Below are 19919 nucleotides of genomic sequence, written 5' to 3'. Positions count from 1 at the left end.
GTACAAAACATAGGAAAATACAAGCTGCTACCCATCCCTAGGATCCTGCGTAGGTGGGAGATAGAGACAAATCTAACAGAATCCCACCAGCTAGGGAAGCTCAGAGAACCTTTGCCTGACTGTGGGCAGCAGGCTCCATGCTGTTTCCATCACCATGGTAACTGCTGGAAGCCTAGCAGAGCTGGCTTCCTGGTCCCGCTTCCCACATTTCAGTTATTTTTGAATTAAATAACCTGACTTTTCTCTGTGGTTATGTTACTAAATAAAGCTATTGATGGGAGGTTTCCAACTATGCTTTTTTATATTTTGCTTTTAACTTTGAAGGTTATGGGGGTGCACTTGCTTGTCGCAGAAACAAAAGCCCGCAATGTTCCTGTGATGAGCATAAAACCCTTACTCTCATTCCTGACTAAGTAATTGTAAAAAATAAAATATACATAAGGGTCTTATTTCAGCTACATCATGTGACATCACACATTTATTTATGCACTCCTAGTTAAAAATAAATTGAAATGGATCCAAATATCTTAAGAACCACGTGGTTACATAAAGTTAACACAATTATAAGTTATGCCCTTATTATTAATATATTTTTTCTAGGTATTTTGATAATCTATAGTTATTAATTCATAAATAATTAGCATATATGTCTGTTTAGTTAATATATATTTATCTAATTGCTTTTCTTCAACAGAAACACATAATTTACATACTTCTTATACATGCATTTATCTGATGTTTTGCCTTACCTCCTCTGCTTCTGTTTATAGATATTTTAGATAAAGACATTTTAGATGAATATATTTTACTATAAATTTGCTTTCAAGAGAGAATACAACCTTCAAGTAATCTCTAGTTCTCAAAGTTATCTTACAAATTTTCTTTAAATTTTTTATTTTAGTTGTCGTTGGACACAATACTTCCATTTTTAAATGGTTTTAGGTAGTGCTGAGGATTGAATCCAGCGCACTGCACGTGCTAGGCGAGTGCTCTACCACTGAGCCACAACCCCAGCTCTTGTATAAACTTTTATAAGATGATAAACAAATATAATTCTATCTTCAGAAATATTCAAGGGCTTTAACTATTTTTTCAATAATATTTCTTCTTATCAAAGTACAAAAATTTGTTTAGATTCTAAGGTTTTCAAAAATTACTCCAGGGCTGGGGATGTGGCTCAAGCCGTAGCGCGTTTGCCTGGCATGCGTGCGGCCTGGGTTCGATCCTCAGCACCACATACCAACAAAGATGTTGTGTCCGCCGAGAACTAAAATAAATAAATAAATTCTCTCTCTCTCTCTCTCTCTCTCTCTCTCTCTCTCTCTCTCTCTCTCTCTCTCTCCTTTCCTCTCTCTTTAAAAAAAAAAATTACTCCAAAGTATAAGCAGGAAAAATTCTAAAAGGAAAAGATGCTTCAACCGAGAGGAAGCACACATTGGAGGTCCTAAGAAGAATCCAAAAAAATCATCTTTGGGTGAAACAAGGTCTTTACATTCTAGGTTTTTTTAAAAATTTTTTTTAATATTTATTTTTTAGTTCTCGGCAGACACAACATCTTTGTTTGTATGTGGTGCTGAGGATCGAACCTGGGCCGCACGCATGCCAGGCGAGTGTGCTACCGCTTGAGCCACATCCCCAGCCCTACATTCTAGGTTTTAATGATAAAAGTATTTTCCTAAACCAGAAAATCTTTATATCATTATCTAGACAGATGATATAAAAAGTTAAAACAATTAAAAAGAGATTTATATGTACTGTACTGACTATCAAAATTTTAACTAATTAACTCAAGAATATTTCAGGCTATTTCCCTAATTTTACTATGCTAATGTGATCTAAGGTTTGTCCATATTTTGACATGATAAAACCTATTAAAATGTTTTTATTTCCTTTAAGGAAGGTATTTATTGCCTAATGATTCGTACTGTTTAATGTGATAAAATAAAATAAAAAAAAGACAAATCCTGTAACAAGGCCTCTGGCCCTCAGCTGAAGCCTCACTGAGATAGCTACATCTCTGAGAGAAGTTACCAATCCGGCTCCATGGTAAGAGCTGGCAGGGGGAGGAAGGAAGGGGAGAAGCAGCTCCCCCCTTCTCAGTCGCTGTCCTTGAAAGGTTAACTTGCCCAGAACAGTAAAAGAAAAAGCTGCTTTGGTGTGAACTTCTGCAGACTGGGAGCTTCTGAGCCCCTCCCCTTACATGCTGGGTATAGAGTTCTGAAACTACTGAACTCAAAGTTCAGAGGGATTGATTGATTACGTCAAAAGCTGTACCCTCTGAACCTGGCTATAGCCAAATAAAATCTGCTTCCTGTTTGGTGTCTTGCCTGGTCTGTGCCCTGCAGCACTTCCTTTCCAGACAAATGGAGCCACCTTTAGCCATAATTTGTAGCTTCCCACCAACCTCAGTGGACAGAGTTAGTCCCATTACTCCTTTTTCTTGACATGTCTTCCCATTAGCTCCTCTGCTTCAGTTTATTTCTACAAATTAACTACCACCTTTGCTTTCTCATCTACTTTGGGAGTAGTTTAAAGAACTCTTAGGACCTTGCCTGCATTTCACTGCTCATTGCTAGCTACTACCTAACACCTGCACCCCAGCCCTGCACTCCACCAGGCCAAGGGCTGCTGCAGCCAGGGGCCAGGTGGGCAGGGGTGCAGACATGTGCAGCTGCAGGAGCTGGGAAATTCACTCATGAGCCCAACAGAAGCCCAGAAACAGCCCACTGCAGAGGCCTCTAGGAAGTGTGGTGTTTGAGACAGAGTGACTTAGCCAGAGGCTGCCCCATTTTTAGATCATGGTTTTTTAGTAAAGAAGTTAAGGCTGCAAGCAGTAGCACACACCTGAAATCCCAGGGGTTCTGGGGGTGAGGCAGGAGGATCACAAGTTCAAGGTCAGTCTCAGCAATTTAGTTAGACCCTAAGCAACTTGGCAAGACCCTGCCTCAAAATAGAAACTGAACAGGGCTGGGTTGTGGCTCAGTTGTTAAGCACCTCTGAGTTCAACACCTGGTGGAAAAAAAAAAAGTTTAATCTCAGCCCATGGTGACCACTGTCAAGGGGAGGAGAACTTACTTCAGATCAAACCCTCTGGTGATTCTGGGAACACAGGCTTCAGCCCCCTGCCTTGGGGCATTCTAACTAATTCTAAATAATTCATTCTAGATGATTCAGCTCTAGTCATGGATGCCCCTGGGAGCTGCAGGCTACACTTTCTTTCAGAATTCCCAGGGAACCTTCACTGTGAAATCTGGTGTTCTGCCCCCACACTGTAACCACAGAGGATCTGAGAGCTGTGTGACACATGCTGTCCAGGCACCTGGAGGGCCCTGGCAGTGTCACCTAGTGTTCTGCCCACACACCCTAGCCACAGAGGATCTGAGAGCTGTGTGACACGTGCTGTCCAGGCACCTGGAGGGCCCTGGCAGTGTCACCTAGTGTTCTGCCCACACACCCTAGCCACAGAGGACCTGAGAGCTGTGTGCCACATGCTGTACAGGTACCTGTGTCACCTGGTGTTCTGCCCACACAGACCTTGCCATAGAAGACCTGAGAGCTGTGTGACACGTGATGTCCAGGCACCTGGAGGGCCCTGGCAGGGTCACCTGGTGTTCTGCCCACACAGACCTTGCCACAGAGGACCATGGGGCTGTGTGCCACATGCTGGTCCAGGCACCCTGGAGGACCCTGGCAGTGTCACCTGGTGTTCTGCCCACACACCCTAGCCACAGAGGACCTGAGAGCTGTGTGCCACATGCTGGAACCTGGAGGACCCTGGCAGTGTAGTCAGGTGTTTTGGCCACGCAGGCCTCACCACAGAAGCCTACAGAGGCTGCAAGTACCACATTCTCCAGGATTCTGGCCAGTGCAGTCCAGTATTCTACAATGTGGCCCTCATTGCAGAAGTTTCTGTGAGGTGCTACATGGGGGTCCCTAGGGATTCTGGGAGTGGCCATCTGTGTTTCTCCTGTGTCCTTGCATTTCTCCCCAAAATACACTCAAGCCACATAAAACACGCTGAAGTGTCATAATGACGAGCAGCCAAAGCCTCAGTGAGGAAAACTGTTGTAAAAGAAGTTCTGCTGAAATATTACCTGGGAAAGCAAAGAACATGGCAGAACTTCTTCCTCAGCCCACCAGGCAGTGCCCAGGAAGCTTCTTCCTCATGTTTTCCTCACCTGGACCTCGGTCATTCTGAATCCACAGTGGAGTCTCCATGGGTAGGTGCCAAGGAGAAGGAAGCCCTGGTCCTCACCACAGACATATCCCCCAGGCATCCCCAGGCCATGGTGTCTCCCCAAGAGGGTCCCCAGGGTAAGAAAGCCCTGGTCCCCATCTTAGACAGAGCCTCCAGGCATCCCCAGGCCATGATGTCTCCCCAAGAGGGTCCCCAGGATAAGGAAGTTCTTGTCCTCTCCACAGACAGAGTCCCCAGGCATCCCCAGGTCATGATGTGTCCCCAAGAGGGTCTCCAGGGTAAGGAAGTTCTTGTCCTCACCACAGACAGAGTCCCCAGGCATCCCCAGGTCATGATGTCTCCCCAAGAGGGTCCCCAGGGTAATGAACTTCTGCTCCCCACCTTAGGGCCCCCAGGTATCCCCAGATGTGGCATTTCCCACGTGGGTCCCCAGGAGAAGGAAACTTGCAAAGGACACAGAACACCACCCCCCAAAAGCAGGTGGTCAGAGACAGTTGTTATGCGCGCCCCCTTCTGGCCACCATGGGCAGCGCAGGGCGCCGGAGGTTCAGCCTTCAGAGCTGCCTCTGCACACCCTAGTGCCAGTCAACAGTGAAGATCTGAAATTCATAGTTCTGATGATTTCTGGTCATAATTTCATAAATAAAAAAGAGGGATGGGGAAGTGTCAATGGCAAAGCTCTGGCCTAGCACATGTGAGGCACGGGGTTTGATCCTCAGCACTGCATTATATAAATAAGATAAATAAATAAAGACATGCTGTCCATCTACAACTATAAAAAAAAATTAAAAATAGAGCCCATCCTATGTCTTGGTCACAATGGATGGAGATAGAAAGCTGCAAAGTACATGGCCCCTAGGCAAAATTCCACTGATTTCCTATACAGTAGCAATCATGTAGAGGAAAGAGTGGAATGTGTAAACTGGAATAACAGAATTTAAAATGTGTTAATATGTAAAATAGCAACCCCCAAAATTGAAGTACCTGCTTACAGAAAATCTTGAAACAGTAGAAAGAAATCAAATGCAATATAAATAAATGCAGAGATATTCCTTGTTCAGGTCTCAATGTCGTTAAGATGAACCTCCTCTGCAGATTCAGTGATTCCAAGTGAAATTCCCAACAAGCTGTTTCTGAACCTAGGATACAGACGCACCTCAAAAAGGCACACATCTGGAGCCCAGAATCTGTCAAAATACTCCATAGACTTGCGTTTACAATGGGAAACTGCAAAACTCTAGAAGACATGCATGACCACACATTTCATGGTGAGGCTTTAAATAAAGCCCCCAAAACAAATCCATGAAAGACAAAACTGATAATGTGAATTGCATTAAATCACTCTGCAAAAGCCCATATTAAGGAAATGAAAAGACAAGTAAAAGACTGGGTGAAACATCTGGAAAGCATGTGTCTAAAATAAACTTGTGTCCAGAACATAGTAAGACACTCAGCAATAAGATAATCCATTGGGTAAAATCTAAAGAGACAACTCACAAGAAAGTATGATGTTGCAGTAATTCACTTGCAGGTCAGCATGGGAAAAGAAAGAAGAAGCAGAGCAAGTGAAGCAGCAGCAGAAAAAAAGTCCTTTATTGTGTACAAGCAATCTTTTTATAGTATTGTGAACAAAGAAGGCAGCCTTCCAACATCAATAAATCAGGTCTTTCAGCTAATTAAACATAGCATTCAGAAGTTTTACTTTCTAATCAGAAGTGACCCGCTTCTCATGGCTAATCTATTCTTGGCCCAGAGTATGCTGAGCTCTGCTCTTTGTTAAGAACAGATAATAAAATTTTTCTCAGCGCCCTCCTAGCCCACTTGGCAGAACATCCCATTTGTAGGCAAGTCCTCCCAAGGACAGCAGACACCTCATTTTCAAGCATGTCCCGCTGTTACCTATCTATACCTTGACAGAATATCCCGTTTGCAGGCAGATTCCACCAAGGACAGTAATAGTAATGCAGTCACATCTGATTCTCTACATCTCCCTCCTTTTGTTTTTGTAAAAGAGCCATAGCAGAGGGCTGGGGATGTGGCTCAAGTGGTAGTGCGCTTGCCTGGCATGCGTGCGGCCCGGGTTCGATCCTCAGCACCACATACCAACAAAGATGTTGTGTCCGCCGAGAACTAAAGAATGAATATTGAAAATTCTCTCTCTCTCTCTCCTCTCTCACTCTCTCTTTAAAAAAAAAAAAAGAGCCATAGCAGAAGCGAAAAGAGAGGTTTCATGTTTCAGTTGCCTTCGCTTTTTCCAGCATTGGAAGACTATATACAAAACAAAACACAAAACAAAAATTATTACAGTGTTACCTAAAGAAGTTGACAACAAGGTAGAGAAATGACTTAAAGGATTTAAATTAGCAATACTTGAAGACAATTTTTGTAAAATGTCAGATCCTGTTAGTTCAGGTAATGTCTTACTAAAGGTATCCATAATAGTTTTTTCCAAATTCATAATTTCTAAAGTTAAATTTTGATGTCCATTTAACTGTCTTTTAACAGTTTCCCAGAAATCACTGGTATTATATGGCACAGGAGTCACACAAATATGAGAAGAATTCCAGTCACACTTCAGCACACTTCTGGTAGCCAAGATAGTCACTTGATCGTCAAGCCAGGAAACAGTATGTTGTAAATTGATCACATCTGTAGCCAATTGAGAGTTTAAGTCCTTTTGTCGTTGCCATATTAAATGAGCATCTTGATGCCATGTTCTCATGAAATTCGCAGTTTGAATGTCTTGATGCAAAGCAACACTAGCTATCGCAGCAGTGGCAGTTACAGAAGCAACTGCAAGGAATGAAGCTATAACTATTCCTATTAATTGTAGAGAGCGATGTAACAAAACTTGAACAGCATTGTACAAATGAGTAACAGACAATGAATCAGACCAAGGACGAGTCAAATTAACAGGCACCCACAATTCTGTGCGAGCTTTAACAATAACTAAAGAATAATTATTAATTTCTATTAATTTCCAATTAGTTCTATTTACACATTGAGTATACATGATATTGTTCCCCAAGTTACATTCCATTCCCAGTTTCCAATCATAAGAGAATAAGGGAATTTAACACATGCAGAAGCAAAATAAGTCAGATTATTATGTAGATGTACTTCAAAAGGAGAGGAATGGGATACATCTAACGTGAAATTTCCAGTCCATACAGTGAGTTTCCCAGATACTGCCCATAATTTCTATATATCCCCTTGAATATTGGAAAACCTTATATGCTGTAACATTGGAGGGACCAAAGCATAATGTTGCATTTTAATTGTCTCATTACCCCAAGCATTTATTGTCCCATTATGTCGATGCCATCTTAAAGTACGATTTGACCAACTTTCTATAAATTCAGAATGATCAGGACTCCAATCAACTATAGTGATATTTTGATATTTGACTACTGTTTTAGGGTGATGATCATGACATTTTTCCCACTTTAAATGAGTTAAAAATGTTTCAAAATATTTAGCTGAACATAAAGGAAGATGAGTTCTGACAAAACATTCTTCAGATGATAGCCATGATGGATTAACATACATACTAGAGGTATTAAATCCTCGGGAAGATATGACAGTAAAAACAGCAGTAGGATAACTATGATAATTAACTCCCCAACTATTATAAGAAAGAGAGTTGTTATGTGCTATAAGAGGCAAACAGGAAGAACGAGCCCCTATACACAATGGGACTCCTTCAACAGCTACAGTTATATTAGAAATATTATACAGATTTTTATGGAATGGAATATTTTTAATCCCCCCACATACAGGAGGGGGGAAAATTAGTATTATTAGTACACACACGAACTTCAGGTTCTCCCCAGGAAACACTGCTCACCAAAGGAGGGTTAGGAACATAGGCCCAATAAGCAAAAGAATGAGCAGAAACTATACTTACCTGGCAATTAATAACTGCAAGCATAGCTAATAAAAGATTAACAGGATTTAAAGGCTGATTTGCCTTTTGAAGGGTTTTTTTTTTTAGCTTCTTGAGTCAACTTTTTCATCTGTCCCCATGTTGGGGGTCTGCTGTTCTCATTGCCATCATAGAAGTTCTCTGCATTGTCAGCTCCTGAAATTGTCTGACAAATGGGTCGCTCATTCTGCAATTTGATAAGTCTTGAAGGTACCTAGAAAGGTGTTTTACCTGTAGAAATAAGAGCAAACCCCCTTCCCAAGTGGTGCAACAACCTAGAAATCCATTCTTAATTTTCATCCCTGTACCACATAGGTATTTCCAATTTTAGAAATATTGGCTGAGATTTAAATGTAGAGAAATGTTGCTGGGCTGCAGGGACCTCGGAAGCTGACCAGACATTTAAAAAATTTAAAGTTAGTAAAGTTTTATGAAGTATATTTTGAGGTGTATAAACCATAGCCATATTCCCCCCTTTTTATTTTTAGTATATATTCTCTTAACGTATGATTTGCCCTTTCTATAATAGCTTGACCCTGACTATTATAATGTGTGCCAAATGTATGTGTAATGTCATACTTTTGTAAAAATGAATGTAATTTTGGTGAGGTATATGCAGGTGCATTGTCAGTTTTAAGTTCTTAAGGAATTCCCATGATAGCAAAACAAGATAATAAATGAGAAATGATTGTATCAGCCTTTTTTTTTTTAAGATAAACTGTGGCCCACAGAAAATGAGTATGAGTGTCAATAGTATGATATACATATCTTAGTTGTCCAAATGACTGAATTATAACAACATCCATTTGTTAAAGGGCATTAGGATGGAGTCCCCTTGGATTAACACCAGGCGGACAGTAAGGAATATTAAAAGGAGCACATGATGAACAGTTATTTTGTATTTTTTATAAAGTCCTTTAGTGTTTGTATGATGTAAAGCATGTTCTACATGAGTCTTTTGTAAGGGGAATAATAGTTGATCAATATTTTGATTTTTTCTAGTTAATGGTTGATTTTTCACAGTGTAGAATGTGCTCTAATATGAGTAAAATATACTGAAATTTGGCCTACTATTTTTGTTGTTATTTTTACATGTAGTCAGATAGGACATAGAGTCTTATCTTAGGTAAGTAGGGCTCTTTATAAATTTTAAGTAAAGTGTTGTAGTTTTAAAGTATATTTATTTATTTTTTAAAATATATTATATTAAATTTTATATAAATAATTGTTTAAGTTTATTTGAATAAAAACTAACACAGTATGGTAACACATCTAAAACATGAAATAAAGAAAGGCTGAAAGCTTTTAGCTATTTTTAGAAAAATAGGAAAATGTTTTTGTGTTTTATAATATTAACCTTTATGTAGATAAGGCTCTCATTAACTTAAAAAACACATTTAAATTGTACCTCAGTGTAAAAAGTAATATAAAACTTTATATTCTTATTGATAATAGGCCCAGTTACAGAACATTAAATGATATAAATAAATCTCCAATATGTTATTTTTATAAGCCTAAAATTACCATACAACCTTTGGAGAACACCAGCTTGATATAATTTTTTTTAAACTTTTACCTTAATGACTTATATACCTGGAAAATATGAACACATTTAATATACAAAGAAGAGTAATAGTACCATAATTACTATTGATGTTTTTATATTAATTAAGTTTAGCTCTTAAAGAAATAACATAATAGAATATTGCAAAATAACAGTTGTTGTTTAACCATAGTTGTATAATTCTTAATTCTTTCAAGATTATTTGTTCAAAAATTTACATATATAGCCAACATACACAGACCTTCTTTATCACTTACTTAAAACTATATAGCCAACATACATAGACCTTCTTTATCACTTGTTTAAATCCTTTTATTTACTCACTTCCAGAGACACATTTTTTTTATTAAATCCATATCTAGAACCTTTTAATTTTTTTTAACCCCTTTTCTATTTAAACTTTGAAATAATCTTTGTAAATTTTTGAATTTAGGCAAATTATTCCATTTTAATAAGAGATATTTTGTTATTTGTAGTACACAATTAATCACATTTGTTTACCATATTATGAAATTATAGTGTCTAAATATTAGGGATGATAAAGAACCATTTATTTATTTATATTATTTACCAACTTAAAAAATATTAATAATGTTATCTAATGTAATTTAAGGAGTTAAAAGCATTTAATGGTATATTTAACATCTAGCACATTAACCTTGTAAATCAATCAGATATTTAACAAATACTCATAAACAAATAATCTTATGTCTAATTAATTTACTTATTTTATCAAAACATTAGACAAGTATAATGAACAGTGTTAGCCATTTTTTTGGTTGTTGTTGTTGAAGAAAAGTCCTAGAACCAAAGCACATCAGTCATTAACATGTTAAAGACATCTTATTTTTATCTGTTTACCCAATTTAAATTGAACCATTTAAATCAGTGAATTAAAAATATTTGGATCCTTTTTTTTAATTTTTATGAGAGCTCTTTACATATATATCAATCTTTATATCATGTACATGATATATGGACATACGCACAAACAGACATACAACATATAATACAAATGTGCACACATAACACAATAAAGGCCTTGTAGCTATTTTAGGTGAAATTTCCATTGTAATGTTTAAATATTCCACAGTTGATCAAAAATAAAACTGGTCAGAAAAACATTAACTTAGGTCTGTAGGATCAAAATTATGAGCTCAAAAAATACAGAATCTAGAAAAAAGCAAGAGTCCTAGAAAAAATGACCAGCCGGTAATTAGAAAGTATCATAAAATTTATTTATTTATTTTATTTTATTTTTTTACAATCCCTTTTAAAATGACCTGCTTTTCCACAATTGAAACAAGTTCCTGGTTTATTGGGTTTAAGGGCTCCAGCCATGGCTGCAGCAAAAACAGAAACCCTGATGTTCAATTCTTCCCACTCCAGCACAAGCTCTCACATATTCACTCAATGAGGCGTTTTGCCCTTTTAATGGCCCCAAAATATGCTTACATTCAGGATTTGCATTTTCAAATGCTAATGTTTCCAATAATACCTTTGCTATTTGATCTTGACTCACTGCCCTCATTACAAAAGTACACGGTCTTGCAAGAAAATCAGTGTAAGTTTCAGTAGCCCCTTGTATAGTTTTAGTAAAGGAAGGTAGTGCTTGACCAGTGGGTATCACACATCTCTGAGCTCTTAAGAAAACCTGTCAACTTGTTGAAGATCTGGATCTGTATATTGAGCCTGTCTCTAAAGGCACGGTAATTACCTTCTCCCATTAACTTATCCTCCATAGGTCCTGGGGGATTTTGAGCTTCACTCTCTCCAGCTTGTTTTTGTGCCTCATCTTCCCATCAACTTCTCAATTGTAACCACTGAGATCCCTCCAAAACTGTTTTGGCTAATGCCTCCCAATCCAAAGGAATAAGTAATTTAGAAGTTCCCAAATTTTCTAACATATCTAACACAAAAGGAGACTGAGGGCCATATTGAAAGGCTGTAGCTTTTAAATCCTTTATAAACTTGTATTTCACTGCAGTATAGTGAACATCAATCATTGGGGGATTTTGAAGGTTTTGTTGTCTAGTTATAGGAAACAAATGTGGTGGATCAACAAAACAACCAGGAGGAGCTGCAAGATCATCATCATCATGTATCATAGTAAGAGGAAATGAAAAACGTTGTTGTTCTCTACCCACATTAACTCTATACTCTGTCATTGGAAAGAGAGAAACATTGGAAGGAGTAGTAGGTTTAAGAGAGGATCTTTGCTTTTTTAATTTCATTTTATCCACAAAGGCCCTCCATAATTTCTTTCATATTGGAGTCACTATCTGAACTTTTTGAATCTTCCTCATTGCCCAGATCTGATTTAGGAAAGTCATCTATAGCATCACAAATATCTTCTTTGGGCTCCATTTTGTTAACCTTATTATTAGATTCTGATGTATTAACTTGTCTTTCACAAAGACAGCCCTTTTAATTATTGCTTTCTAATAATTGTAATGCTACACAATGTCCAAATCTTCAAAGAAATAACATTCCCAGCCTGATGCTGCTTATGGAGCTCTTTTTGAACCAATTTCTATTCCCCTAAATTCAACTGGACCTTAGTTTGATACCAGTGACAATGACATTCTATAATTTTAAATAACTCCTTGAGTCTCTTATGAGATATTTTCACACCTATGGAATATAATAATCCTTGTAGTAACTCCACATATTATTCCTTTAAGGACTGAGAGTTTCCCATGTTAGTTCTGAAAGTCCCCCTAAAGTCTCTTTCAACCTGGGGCGATACCTTTCGATATTTTGTTAGTTCTGAAAGTCCCCCTAAAGTTTCTTTCAACCTGGGACAATACCTTTCGATATTTTGTTAATCCCGAAAGTCCCCCTTTCGTTTTCTTAACCCAGGATGCTTACCCTTTCGGTGCTGGATCCTGCTGACTATGCCAAATGTTGCAGTAATTCACTTGCAGGTCAGCATGGGAAAAGAAAGAAGAAGCAGAGCAAGCGAAGCAGCAGCAGAAAAAAAATCCTTTATTGTGTACAAGCAATCTTTTTATAGTATTGTGAACAAAGAAGGCAGCCTTCCAACATCAATAAATCAGGTCTTTCAGCTAATTAAACATAGCATACAGAAGTTTTACTTTCTAATCAGAAGTGACCCGCTTCTCATGGCTAATCTATTCTTGGCCCAGAGTATGCTGAGCTCTGCTCTTTGTTAAGAACAGATAATAAAATTTTTCTCAGCACCCTCCTAGCCCCCTTGGCAGAACATCCCATTTGCAGGCAAGTCCTCCCAAGGACAGCAGACACCTCGTTTTCAAGCATGTCCCACTGTTACCTATCTATACCTTGACAGAATATCCCGTTTGCAGGCAGACTCCACTAAGGACAGTAATAGTAATGCAGTCACATCTGATTCTCTACAGTATGAGATGGCAAAGAAGCATAGAAAGGATTCTTAGCATCACCTGTCATGAAGAAAGCACAGACTAAGACTCTTGAGATGTACTGCACACCTACTAAGCTGCTAAGGTCTTTCCTCAAGTGCAGTATCCACCTTGAAGATGGTGAGCAGCCACAGGCACTCTCGGGCATTGCTGGTGGAGCACTCAACAGCTCACTACTATCAAAAAGCTGGCCATTTTCCCCAAAGTTAGATATGGTGTCACCTCATGATCCAAGAACACAGATGACTGCCTCGAAAACACACCTAGGTAACAGCATGGAGTTATGTACAGCAGTCCTGTTCACAGTGGCCAGATACCTCAGATGACGTCCCTGCCCATAGTGGGGGAGGGGGGTGTTCAGAGAATGTCCCTGCCCAGAGGGTGGAGGGGGCTGGGAGTTTCAGAGGACATCCCTGCCCACAGGGCGGAAGGGGTTGGGGGACTTCAGAGGACATCCCTGCCCAGAGGGTGGAGGGGGTTGGGGGCCTCAGAGGACACACCTGAACCCACACATCACACTCTGCAGAGAGCAGACCACACCAATGCTCCAGTGGCACGACAGCCACCAGGCGGGGAAAGGGGATGGTTCCTGAAGGGCTCGGGGGAGCTCACTAGCTCTGTGTCCCACACTGATCCCTTGACAGTGTGTTTGCTTGTTGGCCTTCTGTTTTGTCTGCAATAAATCAAAAGCCCAAGGCATGGACCCTTTCCCTCCTTGTCACTGAAGGCAGAACAGTGAGGACCCAGGAAACTCACATGTCAGCTCAGGTCCTCACAGGAATCAACCCCTGGAGAAGCCCAAGCCTGGAACATCCATTCCTGGATCCAGAGAGAACTCTAGGGTTTGAGGCAGAGTTGGGTCAGGAAGGGGATGCCCTGGTCTCCTGGGAAGTCATGCTCCCTCTGTCTGCGGCCAGGCTCCTCCTCGGCGTCTCCTGGCTCCTCTCCTGGTTTCCTCCAATCTGCAGCCTCAGAGGTGCAAGCCAGACAGGGATGGGGGTGTGTGCACATATGGAAAGGCACGCAGAGGTGCATGGGATGGCTAGGGACTCTGCATGTTTCCTGTGGGGGCTGAGGACAGGCACTCCCCATAGCAGTCAAAGGCAGAGCAGTCACTGCCTCTGCCCTCTAGAGGTGTGTGTGTGGGGGGGTGCTTCCTGGTCGGGGATGCATGAGCCCAGACCTCCTGAGGCAGGTAGGAAGATGGTGTTCCCCCAAGTCCACACACCCTGCTGGAGGCAAATCTCCTGAGCTCAGGGACTCAGCATAGTTTGTGCCTCATGTGCAACACCCCCACCTCCACCTTGTCCCTCAAAACAACTGCCTGAGGAAAGCTCAAGGCTTCCAAGCAAACTTACTATGTCCTGGCCAACACCTGACGACAGGCCCCAACCTCCCTTTCTCCAGTCATTTAATAGAAAGGAATTGCAATTGACAACATGCATCTCTTGCAACTCAGAGGGGCTCAGAGGCTGAGAGCCATGACCTTGAAATATAATCATCCAGCAGGACAGGTTCTCTCTCCAGTCTCTGGGGGAAGACAGAATTCTTAGACCACTGCCACCAACACAGCTGGCCTAACTACATTCACAATGACTGACTCTACTTCTTACTTCACAGAGTCCCAAGCTGAACTCTTCCCTTTCCCCTTTACTATGCCCAAATTACCTCTGTGCAGACCATAATGTAACTCGGCTCTTTCCTCTACCTTCAGTAGCTACCTAGTGAGATCTGACCCACTGCTACATCTGATGTCCAGTTGTGCCCATCGGTGACATCACAGACGTGGTCATCATCTGATGTCCAGTTGTACCCATCGGTGACATCACTGCAGTGGACGTTCAGGAGAAAGTATCAAGGAGACCACCTTCCTAAGCGCCATCCTCTGCACTCGGCCCCTCCAAGCACAGCTGCAGCCCGTGGAGCTGGCAGAGGAATGAACATGCCGGTCCCAGTCAGCCCTTGGTGGCCACTTGCAGCTGGCCAACACTCCACACAGCACACCCGACTCCCCACCTCTGTGCCCAACTGTGGGAGGCCGGAAACCCAAGCGGCCGGCCGCAGAGGCCTCAGGGGAAGCGGGCCCCAGGCATTCTGGGTATTGCAGTTCAGCATCCTGCCCGGGAAGCCCTCACCATGATAGCCCCTGGGCACTGTAGTCCAGCGTTCTCCCAAGGCACCCTCACCATGATGGCCCCCGAGCATTCTGGGCATTGCAGTCCAGCATCCTGCCCACGCAACCCTCACCATGGTGGCCCCTGGGCACTGTAGTCCAGCGTTCTCCCAAGGCACCCTCACCATGATGGTCCCCGAGCATTCTGGGTATTGCAGCCCAGCATCCTGCCCACGCAACCCATACCGTGATGCCCCCAATCCTGGAAGCCGAGGGCCCCGAGCATTCTGGGTAGTGTAGTCCAGAGGTCTGCCCACGCAACCCTCACCATGATGGCCCCTGGAGCATTCTGGGTATTGCAGTCCAGCATCCGCCCACGCAACACTCACCGTGATGCACCCACTCCTGGAAGCCGAGGGCCCCGAGCATTCTGGGTAGTGTAGTCCAGAGGTCTGCCCACGCAACCCTCGCGGTAATGCCCCCCCCTCCTGGAAGCCGAGGGTCATTAGCATTCTGGCTACTGTAGTCTAGAGGTCGGTCCATGCAACCCCCATCGTGATGCCCCTCCCTGGAAGCCGCAGCCCGATCATTCTGGGTAGTGTAGTCCAGCATCCTGCCCACACAACCCTCACCGTGATTGCCCCACGTCCTGGAAGCCGAGGACCCTGAGCATTGTGGGTAGTGTAGTCCAGAGATCTTCCCATGCAACCCTTCTGGTGATTCCCCCCCTTCCCGGAAGTCGGGGCCCGAGCATTCTGGGTAGTGTAGTCCAGAGGTCGGTTCCTGCAACCATTAGGGTGTTGGCCCTCCCCGGAAGCCGAGGGCCATTCGGATTCTGGGTAGTGTAGTCCAGAGGTCTGTCCACGCAGCTCTCACCAAGATGGGCCCCCTCCCCCGCCAAGCAGCAGGCCCCCAGGGATTCTGGGTAGTGTGCTTTGGCACTCTGTGGAGTCACTACAGATACCCTGGGCAGCTGCGAGCCGGGAGGATTCTGGATATTGTAGTCAAGGGTTCTCCTATTCAGCCCCACTACAGAGGATCTGTCGACCCCTCAGCTGATCCATAACAATCCTCCTGGCGTACACTAAGGGGAGCTGCACCCCACTAATGGGACACCAGGAGGGACCTACTGGGAGTTCCGTAAAAATTGGTCACACAGGTGGGCCCTCAGGTGCTGGGCAGGGGGCAGAAGCCATGCTGTCTCGAGGGGCTTGTGATGAGGGGGGATGATCCCTGGCCTCGCCATCCTAGCCCAAGGTCATTATGCATTCCAGGATGGCTGCTACCAGGCAGGACAGAAGCTGCAGGCCAAGAATGTTGACATCCCAGTGACACCTGTGTTCCCTGGAGATAAGGGGGACAGGCCTGGACCCTCAGGGCTCCTGCCCCCTCGTCTGCCTGGGAGCTAAGCTCTGAGAGGACCAACAACCCAGGCATATAGAGGGGAACCTGGGGTCTGGGAGACCAAGGCCACTGGCCTGAGCTCAGAGGGACTGGGGAGGGGAGAGCGGGGGTCCCCAGTGGAGGCAATGGAGGGACAGTGGTCCCTGTGGTTTAGGTACTTGTCAGGTCATTGCTCTGCCTCAGCAATCCCACCCAGCCTGCACCCAGCCTGCCTCCTGGGCAGTGGGCGGTGTTTTCTCATCACAGCTGGTTGGACACAGGGCTGGCTCCTGTGTGCACAGGCCCTCAGGGTCGCCACCACTGCTCCTCTCATGTCCCCTGGGAGAGTGGGTGGTGGGACATGGGATCAGATATTGAGGTGAGCAGATGCCACCTGGGGACGGGGGAGGGGGAGGAAGCTGATCAGTAACGGGGTAATGGGACATCATCCGTGGAGGGGGAGGGGAGGAAGGTGGTCAGTTATAGGGTGGTGGGACATCACCCAGGGAAGGGAGGGGGAGGAAGGTGGTCAGATAAGTGGTGATGGGACATCACTGGGGAGGGGGGGAGGGTAGGAAGCTGGTCAGTAATGGGGTGATGGGACATCACCAGGGGAGGGGGAGAGGAGGAAGTTGGTCAGAAAAGGGGTGATGGGACATCATCCGGGGAGGGGTAGGGGGAGGAAGATTGTCAGATACAGGGTGATGGGACATCATCTGAGGAGGGGGAGGGGAGGAAGGTGGTCAGATGCGGGGTGATGGGACATCACCCGGGAGGGGGAGGGGAGGAAGGTGGTCAGATACGGGGTTGTGGTACATCACCCAGGAGGGGGAGGTTGAGGCATGAGATCTGGTATCTGATGACCAGTTATCAAGGGTGGCTCTGGCTATATTTGGGTTCACAGAGACCTGCTGGATGGCTGCAGGGCTTCCTGCACCTAAGTGAGGCAGGCAATCAGAGCCAGACAGCCACGTGATCGGAGGAGACTGCTCCAGAAGGTGCGATTTCAGCTGAGGCCCAGAACAAAAGGAGCAGTGAAAAGCTGGGGATCCCAGGGTCTGAAATGCTCACCAGGTGGACAGAGGAGGGACACCAAGAGGGGGAGTTGGGGCGTGTCCAGGAAGGACAGCAAGGGCCAAGGTGGCCCAAGGGTACAGCACTGAAGAGAGCCCAGCGGCCCTGGAAGGGCTAAGTGTGTACTGAGAAACCCGAGAGACAACCAGAAGAGCCGAGGGCGGCTGAAGTGCCGAGACTTGAGGAAAAGAGCCGAGTGACCTCGGAAGGGCCGAGTGACAACAAAAAGAGCCGAGATTGGCTGAAGCGTCGAGAGTTGAGGAAGACAGCTGAGTGGCCTCGGAAGGGCCGAGTGTATACGGAAAGGGCCAAGGACGGACAGGAAGAGCTCTAGGCTGCTGAACTGTGGCGCTGAGAGCCGAGGGGTTTTGGGGAGGACCGAGTTTCTTCGGAGAGGGTCGAGGGTCAAGTGCAGAGTCAAAAAGGGACCGAAAGAGCCGATGTTGGTAGGGAGTAGTGGAGGACCAAAGAAGGGGTTGAGGGGCGGCGCGGAATATACAGATCTTGAGAGGATCTAGGGGGAGCCACGCAGAGGGCACTGGGAGGGCCAGAGGCTGTGGTCGGGTCGGGAGCGGTCGCAGGCGGGGCGGGGAGCAGGGCAGCGGGAGGTGACCCTGCGAGCTTGCTGGAGGCGGCAGGCAGGCATGGAGGAGGGAGGGGCTAGGGAGGACGTTTGGTCAGGGACTGGATATGGCTGGAACAGCCGTCGGGGGCGAGGCCAGGGATAGAGGAGGGGGCGGCAGGGAAGTAGCCAATAAGCCTGGGTCCGGCTGGGAGGGCGGCACAAAGTGGGCAGCGGCCGGCAGCCTTGGAGGAGGGAGGACTTGGGAGGATGCTGAAGGTGGGGACTGGCTTGATTGGAAGCAGAGTAAGGGGCGGCCAGGAGATCCCAGGGCTGGCGCGAATGTCTGGAGGACCTGGGGCGGGGACAGTAGGGGGCGGTGGTGGTGGGGCCCGGGGCATGGGTCCAGGCCTTCATCCGGCTGTCAGGGGACCGACGTCCGCTGTTGGGCGCCGCCTCGCCAGGATGTGGAGCAACCCCTGGGCATTCCGGGGGGACTTAAAACCTGCCCCAGGGGCTCCGCGTGGGCCTGGGCGAGGGACACCTGGAAACACTGCTTGGGCTTGAAGAGGGGCAGGTAGAGCCTGGGAAAGTCACCAGAGAGACTCTCTCATACCCAGCGCTGGACCAGCCTCACGTCACATGCCTGCGGCCTGGAGCCAAGACTCTGGTTCGTCCCTGGAGGTGCGCCTGGAGGAGAGCTGGCAGGGCCACCACAGGACTTGACTGTCTTGCTGCCTTTCTCAGGTAGCTGTGAGGATCGTTAGAGGAATGCCAGTGGGCCTGGGACTTTTCCGTACTTTTCCTTTGGCTGCCCCCTAGTCCCTTAAATCTTTCAGCAAAGTGCTTTGTAGTAAAGAGACTCATGTTTGCATATTCTTTATGCATAAGGAGGCCTGTGTTCAGCACTTTATGTTAAGCAAAGTCCTTAAGCGCCTCCTTGGTCCAATTCAGGTATACCCTGAAAACAGCCAGAGGAAATACTACTTTCACTTCTATGGTTAGCGAAGGAATAGGCCACATTTGCGAGCCTCTGTGAACCCTCAGGGAACCTCCCTGTGGAAGTATGCAGTCCAACACCCCTCAGAGGTCTGATGGAGCTCAGGGGCACAGAGTCTGAAGAGAGCCAGGGTCCTGAAAGTACCCAGGGCACAGTGTCTTCCTCTGGTGTACACTTGGGAGACTCGGGACACAGTGTCTTCCTCCTATCTACACTCAGAAGACTCAGGACACCGGTTTTCTCCCCTGTCTACACTCAGGACATGGCTTCTTCTTGTCTTGGTTTCCTTCTATCTATACTCAGAGGGCTTGGGACACAGTTTCTTCTGTCTACAGTCTGCTAACTTGGGACTTGGTTTCCTCTTGTCTACACTCACTGGCAGGATTTGGTTTCCTATTGTCTTCACTCACTGGAGTAGGTTTTCTTTTGTCTGCACTCAGATGACTCAAGACCCTGCTTCCTCCTGCTCTACATTCTTCTGGCTGAGGACATGGTTTTTTTCCTGTCTACACTTAGGTGACTCAGGACTCACTTTACTCCCTCCTGTCTACATTGGAAGCAGCAGGGCTCTGGTGTTAGGAAAGGAAGTGTGGATTCAGCCTGGATGCAGCAGTTTTGTCAAGGAGGGGAAAGTGAAGGCCTCATCCCTGCTGGGTAAACCCTGGACCCAAGCCTCACCTAAACCCAAGTCTCCAT

General features: G+C 45.0%; 1 long non-coding RNA gene across 2 annotated transcripts; it reads right to left on the bottom strand.

Annotated features, from left to right (window-relative positions):
* Window positions 1-12668: 12668 nt before the first annotated feature.
* Window positions 12669-15807, bottom strand: LOC308639861. 2 transcript variants are annotated; one of them, XR_014020125.1, is made up of 5 exons: window positions 14760-15807; window positions 14578-14621; window positions 13848-14060; window positions 13355-13764; window positions 12669-13112 (listed from the first exon to the last, which is right to left on the bottom strand). It is a non-coding gene; the product is annotated as an uncharacterized lncRNA (long non-coding RNA). The 2 variants fall into 2 exon arrangements; XR_014020124.1 differs by having other exon boundaries at window positions 12669-13764.
* Between the last annotated feature and the right edge of the window lie 4112 nt (window positions 15808-19919).

This window comes from Spermophilus citellus (assembly GCF_964194105.1).
Source record: "Spermophilus citellus genome assembly, chromosome: X".
Taxonomy (NCBI): domain Eukaryota; kingdom Metazoa; phylum Chordata; class Mammalia; order Rodentia; family Sciuridae; genus Spermophilus; species Spermophilus citellus.
The sequence above is the reverse complement of the archived record's forward strand: the minus strand, read 5'-3'. Positions and strand labels throughout refer to the sequence as shown.